Here is an 8,889-nt window from a genome sequence, read left to right as displayed (position 1 = left end):
AATTAACTCAAGCCACCCGCTTGTAGTGTAAAATGGTAGTCGTAAATGCGCTAGAGGGGACTAACCCATAAAAAGAAAGTGGGTGAGCGAGCGAGAGAGAGAGAGAGAGAGAGAGAGAGAGAGAGAGAGAGAGAGAGATATGTGGGGAATTAGTGGTGGATGACATAGACCACAAAATTGTGGGAGTAGCATATCTGTCTTGTCATATGATATGCTGATGCAAAAAACAATCATTGCGATGTTTGGTAAATGAATTTTTTTTTTCCATAACAAATTAGCTTCTCAATTGTTGAGAGAGGTGCAGGCGGGTGAGAGGGACTTGAGAGGGCACAAATGAGCAGTGTGAGAAGTGGCAAAAAACCAAGGAAAAATTAATCATATTTTGAGTGGAATTTTTTATTTCCTGGTTTGTTAGGCTCTCTTTACCCTTTCCTCATTCAGTCTTTCCCGAGGCTATCCATGTCCCACGCTCCCTCACCCTTGTGTAAGCTAATATACATCACAGGAAATAATTCAACGACGCATAAATAAAGATTACGTGGTTCTCGGTGGTGATATACTAGTAAAAATGCACTTGCGTTGCACGTGCAATTAATTTCCATAAGAATAACCAGAAATTAAGTTCCATAAGGGCTCACCGTGTGGATGGCGAAAGGTTTGTTTTTAGCATGAAATGGCCCACGTAATGTGATTATTGAACTTCATAAAAAGCAATTCAAGCACAATACAAGTTTTTTAATATTGCCAAATTAAGTACAAAATTCAACACTAAAATTAAAATTTTCTTGTCTTTTAGTTTTTCTGTTTAATACAGTACATAAACAGATGTAGCAATCCTAAGGCAAGGATTTCATTCTTCTAGGGACCTAGGCACAACATAGAATTACTAAAATTACTCCCAGAAACTCATTTAGATAAGTTTTTCTTGTCTTCATTCATGAGGTGGTTGCTTCCACATGCAACATGCCTTATATTTTGAGTAACGCACAGCAGCTACTTCAAATGCCAAAGTAAAGGCTGCCTAAAAGTAAACGCTGCCAAAAATAAAATTAAAAACATATTCATAAAGTGCCCTTATGGCCTTATATGATGATATAATCAGTTACATATATAGAGTAAACATGAAAGCAGCTATCGGTCTGACTACGTCTTTGTTTTGTTTTATACAGATTTAAAATTTGGTAAGATACATGACCAAAAGTACCCCTATATGTCATATTATTTTTTCCATACATAAAAACTAAACATTAAAGCATTCAGGAGCATGAGTATGACTGTGATCTATATACATTCAAAACTTTTTATACACATTCAAAACTACAGTTCATTCTCATTCATTTCATCTGTTTTGTCGAAAATATTGGAAGAGATACCCTATATCCTAATTTATTTCCGGAAATATTGGAAGGGAAATCAAAATAGCCTAAAACCGATTAAAGTAGTTGGGGTAAAATTGTCATTTTAAAATTTAAACGGAGAAAATTAACGTATGTTAGTTTTAGGAACCTTTTAGCAATTACTCTCTAAAAGTAGTTATCGCAAGATTGTTTCAAGAGGAATGATAGATACAAGGGAGCCCTTGCATAAAGACCCAAAAAAGGGCTCTTGATTGGATCCACGTCATAAAATGTAAGCGATTTTACTTTTTCAACCGATTTTAAAATGTAACTGAAAATGATGTGGATCCAATGAAGAGCCCCTTTGGGGGCTCTTTATGCAAGGGAGCGCTCGTATCTATCATTGCTCTTGTTTCCAATTTTCTTTTTCTTTTCTTTTTTTTGATGGGTAATTTGGGGTTAGGCAAGACCCCCACCAGATATCATTAAGAAGAAAGCAGAAAATACAATTAAGGAGGCTCATAAGCCAACAAAAGGGGAGACAAGTCCCAACAGGCCCATAGGCAATGGTAAGACATTATACTGGGCAAAAGAAAAAAAGAAAGGTATTACAACCAGGGGAGATGCTCTGCAGCATAGGAAAAAGCCCATGTAAGAGTCCTCCAACTGTATTCCCATAAAGGAGTTACATCCTGGCGTAGACAGATGGAATGGAGGAGAGATCTTCCGGAATATGCTGTAAAGGAATGGGGTTTCCTTTGCAAGGACAGTCCTCCAACTGTATTCCCAAACATGTCTGCTTCATTGTTGGGCAGCATGCTCCTCTTAAATTCTGGACAGACCCATGGCATCCTGATGGGCCTATCTCCTCTCAAACCTCTATTGGATCCATCATCAACTTCATTCCTCCAAGAGCTTCAATTCAGGAGGCTAAATCCCAAGGCTGGTGGGATATGATACAGGAGCAAGATCAACTTGTGGATCTCAGAAAGTTTATTAACTCTGGTCTATATTCTGAATCTGGTAAATCCTTCCCGGTTTGGAAACCCGAAGCAGATGGCAATTTCACTCTTAAGAGAGTGCATGGAACACTATCAGATCTCCAAACCCAAAACCTCCACGGACTTCTTCAGTTTGGTTCTCTGGCTTTATTCTGAAATTCAGCTTTGCAACCTGGCAGGCTCTCCAAGTATAAAGAAAAAACTAAATGAAAAAAGCCCATAAGTCTATTCGTTGCACATCATATGGACGGTTTAGATCATCCTATATAGAGAAACTGCATATTTTGGAAAATTATACGCCTTCATGCCTCTTCAAACCATCCCTAAATTTTATTTCAGAAAACACAAGCGCAAGATCACATCGAGAAAGTACTGTAGGGTAAAAGAGACAGGCCCCCTCTAGGGTAAAAGAGTAGTCATAAATACAAGGCTATCTCTAGTTAGAAAGGGGTGCCAATACATCATTTCCGGTAGTTTTCGTCGAACCATAGATGGAAACGTTGGTTAATTGTCTCTCTTTTCTATTGAATCTCTTTATCCAAATCCTCATCTCCATTCTAAAGCGAGATATTGCCAGACTAATTAGATGGAGAGATTTAGAAAGAAAAGCAATATGGAAACGTTTTGTACACTAAACAAAAAGAGAAATCTTTCCTAATCAGACACTCTACGATCAGTCCTTATTTACTCTCTCAAACAACGAAGTCTCCTCACTTCCCTTATTCTTCTTTCTTGTTCAAGAGAATCACCTTCTTCTTCTTCTTTCTCAAACTATGTCTTTACTTTATATCATGAAAACAACACCATATTATGAACCTCTCACTGATGATTCCACAGGCTCAAAAACATTCATTCAAATTCGGCATACAACGAAAGAACGTTCAACGAGAGTGATTGCTTTTGAGGAACTATCATTTTCTTTCGATCTCATGCCAAGTACATGGAAGATGTGTGTCTTTGACATGCTTGCTAGTCTCAACATTTACCACCCAGAATGGAAGAGGTGTGTCTTTCACGCGCTTTCTAATCTCAACTTTTACAACCCAGAAACCCGTAAACGACTGCAAGATGATATCTTCTTTTACAATCACAGCTGGGGAAAATCAGCGTTCAGGCGACGCTTAAATCTGATCATTTTCATTCAAGTGGAGGAGTTTACTCCACAACTTTCTGACGAACCAGAAACGAACAACCGGGCTTTGATGGAATCCACAAATATTATTGGCCTGAGTTGTGTTGGTGTAATGCCAGCAACTCGATCTTCGATTGAGGCGTTAGTGACAAAGGTTTGTGATGTGAAGGATTCCAACAAAAGTTTTGTGATTTGTTTGGACGAGTTTTTAGAGGGGATGAGAGTAAAGAGAATGCCATGTTTGCATATTTTTCACGAGCCGTGCATTGTTAGGTGGCTGAAGAAGAGCAAAACATGTCCAATTTGTCGGTTCCGGATGCCAACTCTTATGCAGGAGCACATACGAGCATCTCGTCTGCTCATTACAAATGTGTGAGAGAGGAATATGAAGATATTAGCTAAATTCCAGTTAGTTAATTTTCAGACATGTTAAGCTTATTATTACAAGTTTCCATTTATCCTTTGAAAGAATGTTGAATTAGAAATTTCCTTTTATTAAGTTAATGCCAACTTTGGTGCGGGAGCACATGCCTTTGAGGCCATCTCGTTCATTCCATATGTGTGAGAGGAATATGGTGTTAGAATATGTGAGATCTCACCAATAGGTTAGATTAGGCAGCTATGGTTTGATTAGATAGAATAAAATCACATCTTCTAAGATTTGATTTGGATTAATTGGGGAAGATTATGCAGGTAGGCTAGATTAGGTATTGAGATTATCTTCTCATATCTTGTCAAATCTCTTTCCGTAAATCTTGTGATATTAGTTTCAATTCTATGTTTATCCTCTTGCGTGTTCTACACAAACACTCATTAGGCTTGATTGTAAGATAAGCAAAGATTAGTGAAAATCTTCAATATTTTACATGGTATCAGAGCCACCGATCTTGGAGTGACCACAAGACAAATAGCTTATCTCTCCGGTGGACGGCCGATCTAGCCGTGCGCCCGGCTACCATCGCTCCCACATTCTCTTTCTCAAATTATCACCAATAGTATTGCCTTCCTTACCAGCTTCGGTAGTTTCCAACTCCTTGCCCCCCCGGAAATTACCATAGCCGCAGCCCGAGCGTCACGGCCCAACCATCGCAGAGTCCAGCATTGTCTATCGGCTCTCTAATCATCGGCACCTTGGCAAAACTTCCTGTTGTTCTCATTCTCGGGATGAGCACCAAGGCCTACTCTGTCTACACAGTCTAAGGCATGCTCAATGCATGCAGGCCGGCATAAGATGAAGAACTTCTTCCGTGCATTTTCAAAACACATATTTGATATTTGCACACTTTTTTCCAGTGTTCAATTTTTCGTTGATAGTTGTTGCCACCATTCCTAGCCGTTATTTGTCGCTTTCTCTTATATTTCTTTTATCTCTTTTTTTATATTTTTGTCTTTCGCCTATATCGGTTGAGGTACCTCTTTGTCGTGCGTGCCCGAAATAGGAGCTCTACTTGCATTTTCAAAACACATATTTGATATTTGGACACTTTTTCCCAATGTTAAGTTTTTCGTCAATAATTGTTGCCACCATTCCTAGCCGCTATTTATGACTTTCTCTTTTATTTCTTTCCTCTCTTTCTTTATATTTTTGTCTTTCGCCTATATCAGTTGAGGTACCTCTTTGTGGTGCGTGCCCGAAATAGGAGCTCTACTCAGTTGAGAGGCCTCTCTCCTTGAGGTTCGTGCCTGAGAGAGCAATTTCTCTCTTTCATAAGGATCGGTATCTCAAGCTGACCCGTGAAGTCTGCCCATTGAGGCTTTCTTTTGCCCATAAATGCCATTTCTTGCCCATTCCGCATTGGTCCATTGTAACCCATCTCTTGCCCATTCCGGCATTGGTCCATTATTACCCATTTTCAGAAGGTTCGACATTCTAATCGGGCTAATGACTCGCCCATTCAGGCTTGAGTCCCATCTAGTTCATTGAAGCTCTTCGCAGCTCACCTTTTAATGCGACACATTCTTCAACAACAGACGGCCATCATCTTCAACAATATTGGCAACATACATCAAGTAGACATCAATCGTGACAATGTGCATCAAAATTGGCAAATTTTTACATTTTTTGGGGATATTCATTATAATCAAACGTATATCGATTTTCAATCCAAATACGTTTGAGGGGGCATGTTAGAATATGTGAGATCTCACCAATAGGTTAAATTAGGCAGCTATGATTTGATTAGATAGAATAAAATCACATCTTTCAAGATTTGATTTGGATTAATTGAGGAAGATTATGCAGGTAGGCTAGATTAGGTATTGAGATTATCTTCTCATATCTTGTCAAATCTCTTTTCATAAATCTTGTGATATTAGTTTCTATGTTTATCCTCTTGAGTGTTCTATATAAACACTCATTAGGCTTGATTGTAAGATAAGCAAAGATTAGTGGAAATCTTAAATATTTTACATATGGAGATATTGGCTAAATTCCAGTTAGTTAATTTTGGACATGTTGAGCCTATTACAAGTTTCCATTTATATTTTGAAAGAATGTTAGAATTAGAAATTTCCTTTTACTAAGTCATTATTAATTTACATGTTGCCACTGTTATTAGGTTGCTGTGACAATGGCAACTTCACAAAGCCACAAGGTTTTAAGCTTTAGTTTGTAAATTAATTTTGATTTTTGATTTTCTTGCTTGTTTGAAAGAAGACTTATTATCCCATACGAGTTGTAAGAGGGATGTTTTGAAGATTAATAAAAATTGAATATGAGTTCTTTTGAGAAGAGACTTTGCTCTCTCGTAACCGTTGGAGTTTGATCCAAACCAAGTACTTTAGCTCTTTTGCATTTTTTTCCTTGTTTGAGTAGTTGTTCGGCACCATCGAACTTCGCTGATTGATCTCATTGAATATGTTAATTACCATTGATGAATATTGTTTTGTTATTCTTTAATTGAAAAGCTTATACTTTTAACGAAACAGAGATTTATTTTTATTTATACTTTATTGGTTTTTTTATGGGTCTTATCAAAAACCAAGAATAGGGAAAGGATTTGGTTGAGGTACTCAGAAACTGTCGTAGATCCCTGACTTTATTTGAAAGAGCTAGTTGTAGTGAGTCATTTTTGTACTAATAAGTCAAGTCAAGAATCAGATTGGTTGCTAGTTGTCTAGAGTCTAGACTTTACAACCGATATCTACTATGTTTGGAATGTGAGGAATCTCAACTAAACCATTGAAAAAAGAATAATTCAAAAGGACTTCTTCTTAGCTTGATTCGTGAAAGTATCCATCATCGCTTGACTAATTCAAAGCTCATTAAAATCCAGAATTAACATAATTGTGAATGTTAAATCACTTTGGATGCTCAGTTAAAGCCACTCCGCTTATATAGGTGAGAATTCTTTGAGACCACCAAGGAATTGCCATGACTACCTTTTCAGTTCTCAAATAACAACCACCCATATACTTGCTGGAGCTTCACAAAATTATATGGGCTTTGATGATTTCTGATTCACTTAGGGACCGTGCTGGGTAAATCTCAGGGAAAAACTCAATTCGAGGTTGAGTGACCTCCAGAAGAAGATAGACAGAGGAAGAAGATGAACAAAAGAAGAAATTTGGGGGAAATAATTCTCTCTGCCCCTCTCAGCGAGGGTCTCTTTATAATATTGATTCTCTTTTACATCATTATCCAACACTCTCTAACAAACTAACAGGTGTCCTATTTTTATTAGTTCCTTTATAACAAACTTAGGCCTTTCTCTGCAGAAAATGTTTGAAAGAAGAGCAGCTAGGCTTTCAGCCCATGTGCACATAATCGGCGAGGTGACGTGGACAAAACCAATGCCTGGTTGGGGCTCTTGCTGATGGGGTCTCACTAAGTGGCTGGTCAACCAGGTGCTCTTGTGTAACCGGCTGTTTGGATACGCGGATTTTAGAATCCAGGTTTTAGTTTGAAAACAGTGTAAAAGACGGTCTTGATCAAGCTGCTGGGTATGTTGTCCTGGCAGCGTTTCTTGGATTTTAAGTAAGAAAACCAGGTTTTAGAAATCTCTCCCGCATCTTGCGATTTCTAAAACCTGGAAACATGGGACAATCGCCTGTCGGAAAGAAGAGCTAGAAATCAGAAAACGACAGCTGCTCTCTTTCTTCAGTTGTCTCCCAACTACAACTTTGAGGAAATCCAGGATTCTAAAATCCGCGTATCCAAACGGTCCCTTAGTGTGGTATACACTATTGAAGCAACAGAGTACATACTGACATTTCATTCTTTCTAAAGAAGCATCGAAGATGGGAGATTTCAGGTTTCACATATTTAGGCCATGTTGGTTTAAGATTATGACAATGGATTGTCAGTGCCAAACCGATTATTCGACTCAACATTACGTTTAAATTTGACTCCAATAATCGGTTTAGCGTTCACAATCAGTTGTCATAATCTTAAACAAACAGGGCCTTAGAGAGAATTAAACAGTACACTGATTGTTTATACGTTTGAAAGGAAAAAAATTTTTTTATAGCCGATTGTTTATCTAAGTCTAATTAATGTTCCTCCTTACGAAAAAAAGGCATCCATCCAGTTAGTTCTCCATCTCTCTCTACTCATTTTATCAACAGATGACAATGATGGGAAGGTGTATTCAAGGCCTTTTTATTTAATTAATAAAACTTGCAGGGATCCTGTAAACCCCCACCTTACCCACCTAAAAAAAGGAATGTGGTGATTGAAGGACAAGCACCAATCACCTAATGCACTATAATATGTGTAGGTTGTCCAGTTTCATCTTTAACTCAATAACATAGACCAACTCCAAGCACCACTTCAGTGCAATTTAAATTGCACTATCCTAGATAAGATTTATTCTAGGAAATGAATTTCCATCGTTTGTGGGAGAAGTGTTACTCTGAGAAAAATCAGATGAAAGGGTGCCCCCATTGGTTGAACATCACCAAAGTGCATTTATAAAATGTAAATGTCAAAGAACATTAAATGCACTTTGGTGGGCGGCCTTTTCATCTGATTTTTCCAAGAGCATCCCTCAATTTAGCATTCCCATTCATAATAAGAGAGCTGCTAGCAAAACGAGATTTCGTTTGGGATAAAAAAGGAGTCAATTCAGTCTTATGGTTCTTCATTATCTGCATATGGCCTTTTTTTCCTAGGTGCTCATTTTGTCTGGGCGAATGGCATCTTCTTCTGGAAATCCTAGCTATTCTTAGCATGATATTGGGGAGTATTTTTGATGAAAAATACAATTGCAGATTTATTTATTTCTGGACAGACAATATTTCTTTCTTTTTTCCTTCGCCCTTTGCATTGAAATACGTCTTTTGAAGTGATAAATGGGCAACGATAGTTAGCAAAACCCCATTTTAAGCGCGTTTTATTGGTGTGCCGTTTAAAACCCGTTTAAAACTTTTACAACGAATAAAACTCCGTTTTTTTTAAGGCAAACGCATGTTTTAAACG

Source organism: Tasmannia lanceolata, unplaced genomic scaffold (assembly GCF_043159265.1).
Source record: "Tasmannia lanceolata isolate RefF3 unplaced genomic scaffold, GAP_Taslan_0.1 ptg000037l, whole genome shotgun sequence".
NCBI lineage: Eukaryota > Viridiplantae > Streptophyta > Magnoliopsida > Canellales > Winteraceae > Tasmannia > Tasmannia lanceolata.
This window is presented reverse-complemented; position numbering follows the sequence as displayed.